The 17411-nt window shown below is 41.8% G+C and overlaps 1 protein-coding gene across 1 annotated transcript in view; it reads right to left on the bottom strand.

The window, feature by feature from the left end:
- Positions 1-15122, bottom strand: part of LOC138953661 (extracellular tyrosine-protein kinase PKDCC-like) — an 87138-nt gene extending 72016 nt beyond the window's left edge. Inside the window, exon 1 of the mRNA XM_070325541.1 lies at positions 14944-15122. The gene's annotated coding sequence lies outside the window, so the exon portion shown is untranslated. The remainder of the gene's footprint in view (positions 1-14943) is intronic.
- Positions 15123-17411: the final 2289 nt, after the last annotated feature.

Raw genomic sequence — 17411 nt, 5'->3', positions numbered from 1 at the left:
AACATCATGAAATTCAATATAGAGAGAGAAAAATTCCGTATTCGGGTGACATGAATCTGGTGTACATCTGGAAGTCCCTGAACCCTGTATCTGAGGTCTGTGATAAAACTCGAACCGAAGACGCGGATCCCTCCTTTACTTCGGCCCGGAGTAAAGGTGTAGATTGTGATAATCACCCCTCCGGTTCATCAGCCTCGTACATCAAGGCACACAACAAGACAGGCCCGTCGTCAAGCGTTAAAATAGGCCACTTCCTTTCCTCTCAATTTTCCTCCTCCTACCTACCCCCGTCCCTCCACACACATTATGTGTAAAAGAATGTAGAGAGAGAAAAAAATTGCGAAAAATAAAAAAAAGTCTAGCTTGAAGCATCTTTGCTTGAAAGGAGAACTTGATACTCCACGATATTGTGGTTTGGTGTTCAGTTTGTGCTCTCTCTCTCTCTCTCTCTCTCTCTCTCTCTCTCTCTCTCTCTCTCTCTCTCTGTCTAATTATAGTCTCCCACTAAATATCTCTCTGTTGCGTAATTCTGACGGGCGATTAAAGCGCGGACACACGGCACATACGCACGCACGCACGCGCACACACACACACACACACACAGTATCCTCCTCCCCCCCCACACACAGTATCCTCCCATCCCCCCCCCCCCCGCCCCCGACACACCAAAACAAGGAACTTAGTCGATAAATATCGACAGGGGGCCGACAAATGGTTTAAATGGGAAATGTGTGTATATGGGTGTGGGTTTGAAACAAACAAACAAACCAACCCATGTGAACCCCGGGCCGCAGGCCTTCGATGTAGTGATTGAAAAAAAAGGATGTTCTCAAATGGTTCAATTCTCATTTGGTCTGATTCTCAAATGGTACCGGTATACTCCCCCCCCCCCCCCTGGCCGCAAGCCTAGGAGTAAAATTTTATAGACACTGACCTTCTTCCCAGGGGTCATTGACCCAGTTTTAGCTATGAGAGGTGGTTCGCCCAGAGGCTGTAGAGTATACTGGGGCGGTCTCTTTGATGTCTTGAGAGGAAACTTGGCCAGGGTAGTACATGCACCAGAACTGGTGGACACCAAGGACAAACATGAAATCGAAGCAGTTTGCTTTCAGAGAGAACGGTCGTCAGCAACTCAAACTTCTCTGTTTTCTTTTTTTTTTAAATCTGACTGTCTTTGTGGCCCCCTGACTCCGCCCCCCTCCCTCTGTAAGGACCCCCCTCCACAAGGACCGATTTTTGTCAACATTTTAAAGGTCGCTAGAGAGGGGTTCCACTGTATGACCTAACCGCTACTGGCAGACGGCCTCAATCTTCACGCGCAAAGACGAGATTAATAGGTGCTCGGTTTTGGTATTTTGAATTACATTACATTAAACCTTTGTTGGGTTTCATGGTCATGGCAACAGCCATAATAATATTACATGATGTATAATATCATATTTCAGCATATGTGAATTACATGTCATCATACTAAACTGTCATACATTTTTATTCCTACATTATTGTGATTGATCACAACCAAACCTACTATCATTGGACACATCCAAATGCAAGCGCCTGTTCTTGACAATTTCCCTCTAATCTAAATATAAAATCAGTGCAATTTCCTGGGTCGGGCTTTGCCACAGACACTCACGGTTTGGCCTGTAGGTAAAATGTACAATGTATTTTCTGATTTGTGCACAAAAGCTTTTTTTCTTTTTTCTTTTTTTTAACATAACAATGTTTAATGTCACTGTATGTTTAAAAGACCATGGTCATATTTGTAAAAAAAATGTTAAATTAGAAAATAAATAACATTTTGGTTCATGATTTTTCCTACACCTGTGCTAAAAATAAGAAATAAAAATGTCGGGTATATAAGTCACTCAAATACAGCTAGGTATGAATGGCTCGGTTTGAGTTTGTTGCAGTTGACCCTGCACAATGCGACATATCATGTTTTTGTTGAACAATTTTGACGTCACCCCTCCCATAGGGTGACGTATTTCACAACTTCCTGTGTTACACAAACTCTGTGATGACCAATTTTGACGTCACCCCTCCCATAGGGTGACGGATTTCACAACTTTCTACAGATGAACAATTTTGACGTCACCCCTCCCATAGGGTGACGGATGTCACAACTTCCTGTGTACACAAACTGATGACGTATTTCACAACAAAATGGCGCTGCCCATGGTCAACCTCGAAACTATCCGTATAGAATGGGGGCGAGGAATATAGAATGGGGGCGTCCTCGCCCCCATAACAACACAGCGCACACAGACACAGACACACACACACACACACACTGACTATCCAACCTCCTCACTCCCCGCCAAGCACCAGGAAAGTAAGTAGATCGCCATATATCCACGCAAGAAGACGGAGAAGAAAACACAGAAAAAGCCAACGAGGGAGAGAGAGAAGGAGAGGCAAGAGCAAAAAAAATGTTTGGCACGTGGTAAGGCCGTCACGGACTTTCTACAGAACAAACTAAACGCTGGTGGCGCTCGTTTAGCGAGGGCGCTAAAAACCCAACACAGCCCTTTACCTCCTCCTTTCTTGTACAATTGAACCCCCATATTAAGACCCCTGTTTTAAGACACCTCCCCCAGCTTTTAAGACCCTACGTTCGAGATGTTTCTTTCATAACGTTTGTTAATTCACCTGCATTTTTGTTAAACTCCCTTGTTAGTAAGACCTGGTTTTATCAGATTGTTTGTAGAGTGGAACCCCGATTGTAAAGACACTCCCCTACCGTTTTGAATACCCCAACCCCAACCCCCCCCCCCCCCCCCCTTAAGACCCTACTTTTTACATTTAGTCAAGTTTTGACTACATGTTTTAACATCGAGACGAGGGTCGTGGTGTATGTATGTGTGTGTGTGTGTGTGTAGAGCGATTTAGAGTAAACTACTGGACCGATCTTTATGACATTTTTCATGAGAGTTCCTGGATATGATATCCCCAGACGTGATGACGTCATATCCGGCATTTTGTAAAAGTTGAGGCGGCTCTGTCACACCCTCATTTTTCAATAAAATTGATTGAAATTTTCGCCAAGCAATTTTCGACGAAGGCCGGACTTTGGTATTGCATTTCAGCTTGGAGGCTTAAAAATTTATTTAATGACTTTGGTCATTAAAAATCTGAAAATTGTAATTAAAATTATTTTTTATACAACGATCCAAAATTACGTTTATCGTATTCTTCATCATTTTCTGATTCCAAAAACATATAAATATGTTATATTTGGATTAAAAACAAGCTCTGAAAATTAAAAATATAAAAATCATGATTAAAATTAAATTTCCGAAATCGATTTAAAAACAATTTCATCTTATTCCTTGTCCGTTCCTGATTCCAAAAACATATAGATATGATATGTTTGGATTAAAAACACGTTCAGAGAGTTAAAAAGAATAGAGATATAGAAAAGCGTGCTATCCTCCTCAGCGCAACCGCTACCGCGCTTTTCTGGATTGTTAATTTCACTGCCTTTGCCACGAGCGGTGGACAGACGATGCTACGAGTGTACGGTCTTGCGGAAAAAATGCAATGCGTTCAGTTTCATTTTGTGAGTTCGACAGCTTGACTAAATGTTGTTATTTCGCCTTACGCGACTTGTTAAGTAGTTCTCTTCATAACGTCCATTTTAAGACTCCCCTTTTTTAAATACTCTACTTTTCATATGTTGTGTTCATAGCGTCTAATAATGATTCTCTATTTTACGATTCCTTACCTTTGAAGACCCTACATTTCAGATGTTCTGTTTATAGCGTTTGTTGAATAAGATACATGTTAAGACTCCACCGCTTTAAAGACCCTCTCTTTCAGATGTTTTGTTCATAATGTCTGTTATAGTTAACCTCAATTTTAAAACTCCCTTGTAAGACCTGCTTTTCTAAGATTTCTGGAGGTCTCAAACGGGGGTTCCACTCTAGTCTCTCACAACTCACACCGAAAAAATAATTGTTGGTTATTACACTCAAACGTAACAGCGCATAACGTCTGTTATTCAAGTTAACCTCCATTTAAGACTCCCTCCCGGGGCTCGTCAGGCCTGTATGATCTTCTTATAAATAATATTATTACGAGGTCTTTAAAAGAGGGTTCCACTGTGTAGTCTCCCGCCACTCACACACTCACACAGACATTAATTCTCGGTTATTACGCTCAGATTTCACAGCTCATAAATCGCGAGCGTTGAATGGCGCGAGAAATGGAGCGAGCAAGTGCCAAGACAGCTTTACCACCACCACTACCCCATACATCGTTGTGATGTTCTTCAGTCTACTACTGTCTACTGCTACGCCCGTTTTGCTGCTTGAAGGGTCGTAAGTGATGCTAACTTGACGAGCAGTCATTGTGGAATTGTAAGTAAGTGTTTGGGAGGGGGATGGGGAGGGTGACGGGTAGGGTGGGGTGGAATGGGAGAAGGCTTTAGATGGAGGTAAAATTCTCTCATCACACATAACTCTATAATTATAAACACTCTTTTTCTTTCGCTTGATCACATTTTAACATCTCATACACTGGTACGTGTAAATACAAAGACACTGAAAATAAAACACCATAGCAGACTGAGTCAAAATCGAAAGTCTATTCTTAAAATGCAAACAAATCTCAGAACTCAAGGCACAACGTTAGAAGAAAACAAACTTTCAGCATAAATAAAACCCCGTTGCAGTATTTCTATACCACTAAACCCATCACCCCCCCCCCCCCCCCATCCCATCCACTACCACCGCCACCCCCACCCCACACACAGCGGCTACGAGTACATGGATGGTAGTGTATTGCTAGAGGCATCTCTTCCTTCCTGAGATTTGGAGGCAAAACACACATTCTTTACTCGCGTCTAATAGCTCAAACAACAGACATTACGACTGTTGCTCTTTACAAGACTTGGACACTAATTACTTTCAGAACTAAAAGTTCAGCCACTGTACGAGAGTAGCTACGGGGCATTTGTCATTATTATTATTTCAAGGCCCCCTTTGTTCATTCGGCCGACAAAGGGCGCAGCGATTTGAATCTGATATTTCTTGGACAGAGGTTTGTCCAGAACACAGAAATTCTGTTTGTCATCGGTTGTTAGTCCAAATTATCGCCCAACGTAGTCAACAATTGCTTCTGGGTATTTGACATTTCAAGACGCCCATTTTCTTTTTGTGGGCCTAAGGCCAAGGACAGTTTTCAGATCGAATATCTGACTCAGCGAGCATTGTCAAAAACAGGATTTTTTTAATCTGAGCAACACTTTTTTTGTTTTATCTGAAATGAGTACATTCAGAAAAAAATTAATGCTGAAGTTTTTCCAGTTTTCCTAATGCGAAAATATTAACAGCTATTGTGTTTAGACGAGACAAGTATAATGCCGACGAGTCGAAGACGAGTCGCATTATACTTGTTCGAGTCTAAATATCGGACCCTATTGCTACGCTGAAAATACAATAGCGATTATATAGCTGTTCTGACCTTGATTTGTTGTTCCAAACTTACAAAATGACAGTTTTTGGGTCGATGCGTTGATCTCAGGTTTTGATAGCAGACGCCGTTTCTTATGCGCATTAGTTTTGCGCAGGCGCCACACTGACTTTGCAAAAAAAAACTCGATTTGACAACACAGCTGTTAAACAGCGTTTTATTAGTTCATTCGTATACAACAAAAAGAAGTTTGAGTTTTTAAAATTTTGAACAAGACTACTTATGAAGAAGACCAAAACACAACATCAACGGAAAACTAGAAGCAACTGAAGAACTAGGATGCAACAAGGGGAGGAGAAGAGAACAGCTAATCCGTACAACGCGAGCAGACGACAGCGAAGTTTTCAGTTTGGGTGAATGGCATTTATACTTGTCTCGTCATGAAGCGAATTTTTCAACCTCAGTTATAAACGACTACATGAATGTTAGTGCCATGGGTTGTACATCAATACTTCAGAGGGGAAGTGGGGTATTTAGTGTGGAGTTACGAGATAAGAAAAGCCGAATGCGAAAGTTTGTGTCAGTCGGCAACTATGCTCACACAGGCACACAAAAACGGCTGTTCCGTTGTACTCCCCTGTTTGTACATCTTTCGACTTTGGGCATTTTGTGGTGTTTAGGGACAGAAAATAATTTGTTTAGTCCTGTTTCATCGGGAAGTTAGCAGAAAAGGGTATGCTATCGACATTTGTAAAGCTGAATTTCAAGTTGTCAGTGTATGCTGTTGTCGATTGTTAACATCGTGTGGTACAGATGGGTAAACCGGAACTATGCATCTTTGTTATTGCCAATATGCTTTTGAATATTGGCAAAAATGGCCGACTTCCGTAGCATTATGCTTTGATGATGATGTTGAGACCATCCAATCACAGCCCCCGAATTCCCCCACGTGTCCATCAGAATAGCTATATATATATACATAATAATAATATAGTACATTCAGTAATATTGATGTTGGAGTTTACTTGCTTAAAAGGTACCTCTTTTCTGATAACATAAACAGAGAACACGTTTATAATTTATTCGAATTCGATGTCTGTTGCAGCGCGGAATGTAAGCAGTAGTGTTCAAAACAAAACTTTGTTCTGTCGATCCAAAATCAACAACTTCAATCGTCTCAGGGAAACTTCCTTTCTTTCGACAAATGAAAACAAAAAAAACTTAACCTAATTTTTGCATCTAGTGTATCGGATACTGCGCAGGTACTAACTTGAGGAAATGTCCAAAATAGTTGTTGGCTTCTTTTCAAATTCTTTTCTGTTTTTGTCAAATCCAAAATCATTGACAACTGCTAGTGCAGTGAATGGGTATTTGCACTTTGAGGGCCAACGTCTTCCTTCCTGAGAAAGCAAGGGGAGAATCGACACATAAACGATCAACTGTGCACATCCCTCCCCCCTCCCTCCACCCCATTGCCCCCCCCCATTCCTCTCCCCCCCCCCCCCAACCCCTCATTGTGGAACCATCAAGCAGTCCATTGTTGCCGTCAAGCGTTTACTACCAGCGTGTCAGCCCTCGTCCACGCCTCGCTCTTTTGGCCCAGGATCGATTCAATGGTGACAATTTTAATTTTCTCAAATCCTTGAAACCCCCCCCCCCCCCCCCCCACACACACACACAATGGACACGTGTAGTGATTTCGCTAGCATCGTTACACCCGTCACTCTGGGATAAAAAGATTTCATCCGGGAAAGGGGATGGGTGGAAGGGGCAGCAGAGGGGGGGGGGGGAGGAGTTACAGAGAGGGAAGAGAGGGTAAATGGAGTGGGATGGGGGATGGGTGGGGGGGAGGGGGCTGTGCGATTGCTGGGAGGTATGGTGAGGAGGGGCTGACAAGAGATGTCGAGCTTCAGCAATAATTGAATGTCAACATTTTTTTTTATCTGCGAGCGTGGCAGCGGAAGTGTCTAAGGGGAAAAAATGTGAAGAAAAAGCAAAACACACTTATTTTGATTAAAGTAAGTGCCATGGGAAGGGTAGGGCACGGGTGTGGGTTGATACTCTTGTGTTCTCTTGCACGCACACACACACATACACGCACACGCACGTACACACACACACACACACACACACACACACACACACACACACATTATACACATTCTTCCCACTTCCCTCCTATCTTCTCTCTATACATCGAAAACAAAGTCTGCATGCATGTTCTCCCTCAACTTCACATATCTTAAAAAAAACCAACCCAACAACAACAAAACAGGATCCTTTCGGCCATTGACATCGACCTGAAAGGCACGCACACGCCTTTTTTTTCATGACAAAAAACATAAACAATCGTGCAAAACAACTTTCCACGCAGAAAATCGACGAGAAAGCCTGGGCATGGACAGACGTTTTCCATTCAAACCTTGAGCAATAAACAAAAGCAGGAACAAGTTCTAGGGGGGAAGAAGAGGAAGAGAGCAGTTTTACAGGAAGTGCCAAACTTCCAAAACGATCAGACACAGATGAAGCACGTTGAGGGCTTCACAATCTAAGTGGGGACCGCGATATCGTGGGAAAGCTCACGTTTTCGCTGTAAGACAATACATGCTGAAAACGGTATAGAGACCTTCAGAAAATATCAGTTATCTTTTTTTGCCCTTGGCTGCAGCACAGACAGAGAGCATAGCTATTTTCAGGATGATATCAGAGTAGTTGAAGACTATTTTCCGCACAATGTTCACGATTGCTCAGTCTTAGGTATTGCTATTCGTAAAACAAAAAAATGTTTGACCAAAACACCTGCGCGATAGGAACATGTTGTTCAAAGTAATATTTCAATTGTTGAGCGAAGAATCTAACAGTTTAGCTGGAGTTAAAATTGTCTCGCTGATGACAGATCGAGACCTGTTGAATTTAACGCATACGTTCGGACCGAAAGCCACAAGGAAGTTTTTCTCCTTGCACATAATTATGCTTGAAATCGCCGTGCGCAGACGTTCATAGATTACAATTTTTATGAATCCAAGCATTCACATATTAATGAACAGGGAATTCATTTTAAACTTCTAAATTTAGACTGTGTCGCGACACACTAACCCTAAAGCACGTGCAGTTTGGCAAGATTTGTTTCTCGACCTGTTTGAGAAGACGTACTACCTTATAATTTCAAATAATTTCAAACTTAAATCAGTTTTCTGGGGTCATTGGTACGTTAGGAAAAATGTCTAGCAATACGATCATTGTAGTAAAAAAAAAAAAAAAGCATGTGAACGACTTCCGCTGAACTTTTTTTTAAATGTTCTACTGAGAGTTTGACTGCTCTCGTTTTCGCAAGTTCAATTATACCAGATAATGATCATGGAATTTAAAACTTGAAATCAAGAGCCTCAAAGACTCTCAAAAAGTTGTCACTTTGTCAAAAATCATGTTGTTAAAGTAAAACCATTTACGTTCTGTAACAAACATTGCGTCCTCATTCTTCAGTAAAATGCGCCGTGTATTCTGATCGAGCCATCTGCCAGGTTTTCCCCCTCGTTGCCTTGCAGTCCTCGGATCTGTTTGGAGATGTTGTGAGCAATAGATAGAACACCATGTCATGACTGCAAAAACATGTTTCACTGCTATATATAATTATGTGAGAAAGCCTACATCTACCTCTCAGACTTGGTAAAACTGTGCGAATAATCGATCAATGTTCTGACCATTTAGCCAACTCAACATTCTCTTGCCTTCCCATCCCCCCCCCCCCCCCTCACCACCCCTCCTACTACCCCTTTTTTCTTTGAAATAAATTCTGGTGTTACAGCAAATATGGTGATTTTATACATCAGTATAAATCGATGCCATCGCAAGAAATTGTGTATAGATTTAGTTAGCGACGAAGTATGTGCACTTAAGTTAACTTTGGTGTGAGATATTGATAAGACGTCAATACGCAGACCGATTTATTTTACTGAGATTGATAGTGTCTGATGGAATTTACATTACAGAAAAGTCATTCCAATATACCGACACGAGTTTTACAAACCGATGAAGATTTGTTGTGGCTGCTCAAGTAAGATGCCCTGTAGATATGCACACAGATTCTAAACCCCAGCGGATGACAGCACGCCAATTGTTTATGAATCAGAATATAATAATAATGGTATTTTGAGGGTGCAAATCCTGTTATATTTTTAAGCACCTAACATGAATGTTTATTGTTAAAGACAAAACACGCACACACATATTAAAACACAAACGGTTCAAGTTAAATCTAGTATTTCAATGCATTCTTCCAAACTGCATCTTCGGATATTCAGATATCCGCGTATGACTAACATTAGGAGTCTATCTGAATCGGATGTCTCCCGGACTAAACTTAATTTTCTATAAACAACCAGCGAATTAACAGGGTAGTCGTCTTTTTGGCAAAATATCAAAAAGTGTCAGGCCTGTAACTGTCACTTTCACTCGAATTCATTGTGAAAGGGTCGATGTTATCAAACGTTTTCAGACTGAGATGGAGCGCTTGCACGTGTGGTGACGATGATATCTCGCACAGTAGGCGCCGCCATGTTTCTTTAGCCGCCACCTGATTGGTGGTGACAGCACGCCATTTCCTTTTCCTGCCATGCGCACTGCGGCCGTCTAACATGGCCGACATTCGATTCGGGCAGAGAGTTCAAGCATTATCTCGGCTACTTTTGTTTCTAAGAGATTCCTTCTCAGATTTGAGGCTGGAAAGGGAAACCGTTGAAGGACTACACACAAGAAAAGGTGAGAAAAGAAAGATTAGAAAATAAAGCATGCGGCTGTGAGTTTGCAACGCTAATTTAACGCATGAAATATAGATACAAAAAAGAAGTCTTCTGCAAACTAAGCTTGAAATTCGACTTGTCAATGTCAAGGAAACCAAAACAAACGAAGTTATAAAAAGCTCAGTGACGATTCGACACGACTGCTTTGCTAAAATCCTATATAGAATGACAAGCACAAAAATCTAAGAAACAAAACAAACAAACAAACAAAACAAAACTTCATACGTAAAATACACGTTTTAGGAATGAGTAGGCCTATCCGTTCTCCAGAACATGCAATACAAATACTGAATTGGCAGATGACGTTCCGAAAAACATTTTCCATGCAGAATATTTCAGTGTGTGTGTGCGTGTAAGCATAAAACATGTTGCTTTAAATAACAACGTTTCCTTATGCTAAAGCAGAGAACCCGAGTTCAGAACGAACACTTTACAAATTGGAAATGCACAAATCAAACATGAATAGATGAGAAGAAAAAACAAATACACAAATATTGAAAGAGTATATAATGTACATGTATTGCAAACAGAAGCCACACACACACAAACTATTTCTCAACGCACAACTACGAGGAAAAAAATAGAGATGCAGTTTCATGATACATATTTCAAAACCAAAACGCTGCAGCTTCAGAAAAGGACAACATTGGAGCTAATTAAGACGCACTGTTCCTCTAACCATTCATGTAGTTCTTCGTCGAATGAAGAGTAAAGACGGAACACACTAGGCTTCCTAGTTCCAGGTTTTTCTGGAATTCTGATGGCATCGTGACAGGGCAGGGGAGTTATCAGGTGTGTTCGTATCGGAACGTACATCATGGACTTCTATCGTCTGCTGCCAGTTGCCATGGTAACCGACACGTGGTGGCTCCAGGTATTTCGAAAAAAGATGAAGACGAGAGGGTAAAATAAGTAACCCTGAAGACCTGTTGCTCGTAGACTTATAGTAAGCGTCTTCTTCCCAGACATGATGCTGGGAACATTCAATTCAACACTGAAAGTAGCGGTTCAGTTCAAAGTTACAAATTAGCACGAACGTTCATGGAAAAAGCCTACCTTTCCCAGGGGTGTAAATTGTGTAGTGTACATTTTGTTTATGACACAAATGTGTAACTTTTAGTTTCTCGAGTCTTCGATCTTTAATTGGAGCTACGAGATGTCAACGAAAGTGCTCGGATAGCCATTTGCGCAACTGAAACTGAAGATTTGCTTTGAGAACTTCCAATAATCAATCTGGGATGACTGTTTGTTTGATGGTTACTGGAGTTTATTTATGCTCATGGTGTAACATGATGACGACTATAATGCTAAAACTGGGCCAAAATAATTTTGAAGCATAAATATACAAATCCGTTTATTTTACGATTAATTTTATTTACAAGAGCGCAAACAACAAATAACAAATATTGCAAGACAATAAAAAAAAAGAAGAGAAGAAAAAAGAAAAAGAAAATACAAACACAATCTTCTCACGAAGAGACACAATAATTGTAATGGCAAAGGATATTTTGGTCAAATGAGTATCACGCATGCACAGTGCTATTTTGTTTCTTCAGTCATTAACAAAGCGCTTTAGTTAAATGTGCATGTGCATAAAATGTACCATTGTTGCAATACTTTTCGTTGTCGTTGTTGTTTTCATTGGTTTAAATATCATGCATTTACAATATCGTCCGCCACATTACTCGTTTGTTTCTAAGAGCACAATTATAAGTTTATCTTGTTGTGTTCCTTTATCATAACATTCAATTATGGCTTTGTATTTATGCAACTGAATAAAAAGACTGTTTAAACCAAATGTGCATGGATATGAGTTTCAGTAAAAGAGAATGTTGAGCTTTTCCCAGTCAATATATGACATCACCGTTTCATTGAGCAGTTTACTGGCAGTAAATTTACCATGAAACATCACGTTTTATTAACAGTAACGTGTTTCTGAGTATCTCCTTACTACATATAATTTGTAAGCGACGCCGGAACACGCGTTTCATCAGGGGTTTTTCCTCCCCGTCTTCTGTTAATTTGTTGGGACAAAATGCTGCGTGAAAAGCTTGATAAAAACCACCCACCCATGCTTCAGAAAAAGATAAAAGGAAAAACGAGGAATAAGTGTTTACTGTTAGAACAGCGCCAAGCCGGAGGACGTTGACCATCTCCTGGGATCCATCTCCAGTTGTTTCACTGACATCAAGAACTGGATGACTGAGAACAAGTTGAAGCTGAACAGTGAGAAGACGGAGGCCCTTCTCGTTGGAACACGACAGAAGATTGCTTCCCTCACTGTGACCGACCTCCAGCTGGATGACGCGACTGTTCCATTCTCCCCTGCTGTCAAGAGCCTTGGCGTATTTCTCGACTCCACTCTCTCCATGCAGACACACATCTCCTTCATCATCAAGACCTGCTTTTTCCACCTACGACGCATCGCCTCCATCCGTTGCTACCTCACCCACGACGCCTGTGTCAAGCTGGTTGTCTCCCTCATCTTCAGTCGTCTGGACTACTGCAACTCCCTTCAATTCTGGCTGGCCTCCCCGCCTCATCCATTCATGGCCTACAACGAGTCCAGAACGCTGCTGCCAGGCTGACGTTGAGGAAGACGAAGCGAGACCACATCACCCCCCTACTTCGCTCCTTGCACTGGCTCCCTGTCAACACCCGAATCTCCTACAAACTGTCCACTCTGGTCTACAAGTGTCTCAACGACTCTGCTCCCGAGTACCTTCAATCCTCCCTGGACCTGTACACCCAGCCCTCCGACCGTCCCCTTCGTTCTGCTGCTGACCCACTCCGCCTTCACATCCCTCGCTCGAAACTCGCATCTGCTGGTCAGCGTGCATTTCCCTCCGCGGGCCCCTCCGTCTGGAACTCCCTGCCGCTTGAGCTTCGCCAGAGCCCCTCTCTTGACGCGTTCAAGAGTAGGTTGAAGACTCAGTTCTTCCCGTAGCTGGCTGCGACTTTCATGTTCGACGTGATGTGTTGTGCCCCAAAAGACATTCTTGTGCTGTGCTCTGTGAGAGGTGTTTTCTTGTGGTTAATATTATTTTGTTTGGACCTAGCTATTGATGTGTACATTGTTGTTAAACAGTTGTTTGTTGTATGTTTATCAGGGTTTGCTAGTGTGTGATAGGGTTCGTGTCCGTCTGTAGATGTTAGTTTCTTTGTTAGTCCTGTGTTGACAACTCTTCGACAAGCGCTTAGAACTGTACCCACGGAATACGCGCTATATAAGCTTCCTATTTATTATTATTATTTATTAGAACACACATTTCCTGGAAAGTTTTGTTTGTCATGTCTTCCAATATCACTTTGACCATGACAGCAAAAACTTTCATGTCAATGCATTTTTTCTCCAATGGAAGGTCAATCTGCAATGCGATTCTTTTAGTAAATATGGACTACTGTGATGTAGATATCATTTCGTAGATGATACACTGTCAAATCAGTTTCCATTCAATATATAGGAGGAGAGGATGTATTTTTTTATAAAGTGGGACGAAGAAGATGTTGTTGTTGTCCGGAAAGCCGAGACAAGTTTCGAATGATCTATTCCTTCGCAAAAACATTAGACAATCGGAAAATCCTGTTCAGAAACTACGGGGAAATCGAGGGCTTTAACTTGGTGTGTGTGTCCCAAAAGAAAGAAATCATCATAACATCGACTGAACAATTTGTAGGATTGCTCATTCGTGGGAATCCCACTCGGTGCAATTGTATTAGTGAGCCTCAAGGTTAAATCTTGTACAAATTAGCATGACAATTGTCTTAGTTGAAAATGGCCACAACATTTGCTAGAATAGATGGCAATGGCAGCAAATTCATGACGAAACTGAAGGATCAACACATTACAGCAGCATCTCTCCTCTTCGGTTTAAACTTTTGATCAGCTCTTAATAAAACAAAAATATTTTTCTAACACCTTTGACTTACGTCTGAATACCTGAATCAGTGATGCTCGAGAGACTTTTGGAGAAAAACCATACATGTCTAATAGTTTAATATATCTGGCTGATTCAACCAGTAAAACATTTATAATCGAAAACAAGAGAAGGACTGTCGAAATATTGGACAAGTTAGTACTACCTTTCAGTTAAAATGTTGATGTCCTTATTCCATTAACAATAACATATCAGCGATGCTGGCCTTTATCGACTTGGGATGCGTCGTATTATGTTACGTCTGAAGGAGGCTGCATTGCCCTAGCACACTATAATCAAATGAAAACTCTGTATTGCGGATAGCTATTTAAATAAGTTCAATACCTACTATTTCTGTGAAACATTCATGCAGTGTAATTTACATCGCTGATGCTATTTTAAAAACAGTAAATTGATTTAAGGAAACAAAACATATTTGCAAATGTTCTCCTTGACAGAATTTTACACATTCTCTCTTCTCGATATTTGTTTGTTTGTTTGTTTGTTTGTGTCTCGGTTTTGCTCGTTTGTTTGTTGCTGTATTACGTCACTTCACGTGTAGTGTGGTCAATTCCGCAATATTTATACATTTAAATGGTCAAAATTATAAGAAAAGAGTCAAACTTCCCGCATAGGTCCAGGGGACTTAAGACCGGTATCACCGTATGTTTACTCTCTGCGAACACCATCCAGTAAATATCAATTGTGCGATACCAAAACAAAGGATCGAGGGCCAAACATTGCAGACAGCAGCTGGTTCTGGGAGTCAACTAAAATCTTGCAATTCAACTTTGGTCTTCATTCTAGCTTACCTTTTTGTGAAGTTGAAATGCTCGCGACGTCGTAGTAAATCCAGAGAAACAACTCACAAATTGCAAGAAAGAAGTGCTCCCAGACCACAAGAAAACCCACCGTCGTAACACTTGAAGCCGTGACGGAAAGACACTATGTAAACGGAACAATTTCACACCAACATGTGACCTGTGTAGTCTCAACACTACGGCGAGTATGCCAGAGCTCATGACGAAGCAGACGACAGGCCTGACCTCAATCGTGACCCCGCAGCCCTCGTCGTTCTGTTTTCTGATTGGTTGAAATGATCGCTGTTTATCACCGCAGGGCGGGCTGAAAGTTGATGGCAAATGAATCCCAGTCTAGAGAAGCTACCCACAGAAGGCGAGTATAACAACACTGTGTAAAGGCGGAGAATTCTTGTGGTGTGATTATATTACTGATTAGTCGAACGGCTCGTACTTAAAGATATAGCGAGAGTGTTCCAGACCAAGTCTTGAAATAGACTGAGACTGAATGGAAGGCAGAAAACTCAGACATTCAGCTTGAACTGAACTTTTAAAAAAGGCGCCAACAAAAAATTTTGAGCTTCTCATAATGTTAGCGTTTTTGCATGTGCACACGAAGGAAAGGTTGAATTTTATTGAGCGTCTCTTCCGTGTACAGTGCTGATGTTAAAGGTTCACTTCACAGCCAGTCTAGCCACCAACATGAAACACCGCTGATTAAGACAAGCACCGGCCATGTCATCCTCACTGGCTTGCCGGCACACAGTTGACTATGTCATAACTTGAAGAACACAAACACATGCACGCATGCACGCACACACACCGTGTCAGTAGACACACACACACACCGTGTGGACACACACACACACATACACATACACACACACACACACACACACACTGCACAAACAAACACACACACACACACACACACACTCACACACACACACACACACACACACACACACACACACACAAACCGTAGCAGTAGATATTATGTGCTTCAACACTTACTGCTTCAACAAGAGTAGTCATCACACACGTTGATTCACTCACGACGAAGCGGACGCAGGAGCGCGGCACTGCCAATGCGAATGGTGGCAGACTGGCAGGCAGGCAGGTGAATGGGAAGGAGTATTTATCATTCTCATTAGCGCGAACCCGCGGCGTGCCAGACGGAGTCTTTTGCTGCTTGGCACTTGTGACAGCGCGCTGATCTAGCACTGGATGCCTTGACACGCTCTTGTCAAAAGTATGGGCTGCCTGTGTGTATGTATGTGTGTGGGGGGTGCGTAGGAGACAATTTGAACGCGAAACCAGTATAGCTAAACTATATAACGAGTTTGCTGGTCTTGAGTTAAAGTTGAGAACGGTCTTCGTTTGTTTTTACACTGCAAACATTTGTCAGGACTCTTTTGTTGTTGTCGGTGTTGTTGTTGTCGTTGTTGTTGTTGTTGTTGTTGTTGTTGTTGTAGTTGTTGCTGCTGCTATCTGTGTTCTGCTTAAAATTAGAAATATTCTTTTATTTTTGTGTATGCATATGTGTGGGGTGTGGGGTGCTTCGGAGTGTGAGAACGGTCCTGGGTTGTGTTTATAAATAGTTTCAGATTTAGCTATAATCGTTTTGCTATTGATGTTTTTTATTGTCTATGTTCTAGCAAACATCCGAATTATATAAGATTATTCGTTGTTGACAGCAGTATTTGTCTTACTTTCATGAATATTTAAACAGACAAACAGGCAAGCAAGCATTTAAAAAAAAAACCTGATAAATCACATTATACCCGCACTAGTGACACCGCTGACTCTCTCTCTCTCTCTCTCTCTCTCTCTCCCCCCCCCCCCTCTCACCCCCCCCCTCCCTCTCACCCACCCACCCACCCCGTCCCCTATATCTGACGGAAATATGGCAGTCTCTAAGTGACTCGGAAAAGAAGAAGAACAAAATCACTGGAGCACTTACATTCTTTCTCTCTAGTTATTTTCCGAAGGAGACGAAACAGCTTCAGCAAAAACAAGCAAATACATGGTTGCCAGCGCGAGGACCCGTGTCAGATACATCCGCATTTAAAACTGACACCCGATCGTGGCATCGTTTATTTGCCGAGAGTGGGGTTTACGCACCGGCTGATTTGAGCAGGTGTAGCTAGTCCGGGTGCTTTATCAGAAGACGATGACGTCATTGTTAGAACCCTCCCTCCCCCCCCCCCCCCCTGTCTCTCCCTAATCCTTCATAATGCATCGAAAGTCAAAAGATGTAGACTTCTGGTAAACTTTTGTTTGTTTTGTTTCTTTCTTTATTTTCTGATGTGTTTTTTTTCTCCCAGTAGATTAAAATGTGTAGTTGTTCGAGTCGACGATGGAGGACATACCTATTCAGGTGCACATTTTGCTGCTGCTGTTGTTGTTGTCGTTGTTGTTGTTGTTGTTGTTCTGGATCTCAATGATTCTTCAGTTTCTTGTAGAATGTTTCTCTCCCC

The sequence above is a fragment of the Littorina saxatilis genome, linkage group LG17, assembly GCF_037325665.1.
Source record: "Littorina saxatilis isolate snail1 linkage group LG17, US_GU_Lsax_2.0, whole genome shotgun sequence".
Taxonomy (NCBI): domain Eukaryota; kingdom Metazoa; phylum Mollusca; class Gastropoda; order Littorinimorpha; family Littorinidae; genus Littorina; species Littorina saxatilis.
This window is presented reverse-complemented; position numbering and strand designations above follow the sequence as displayed.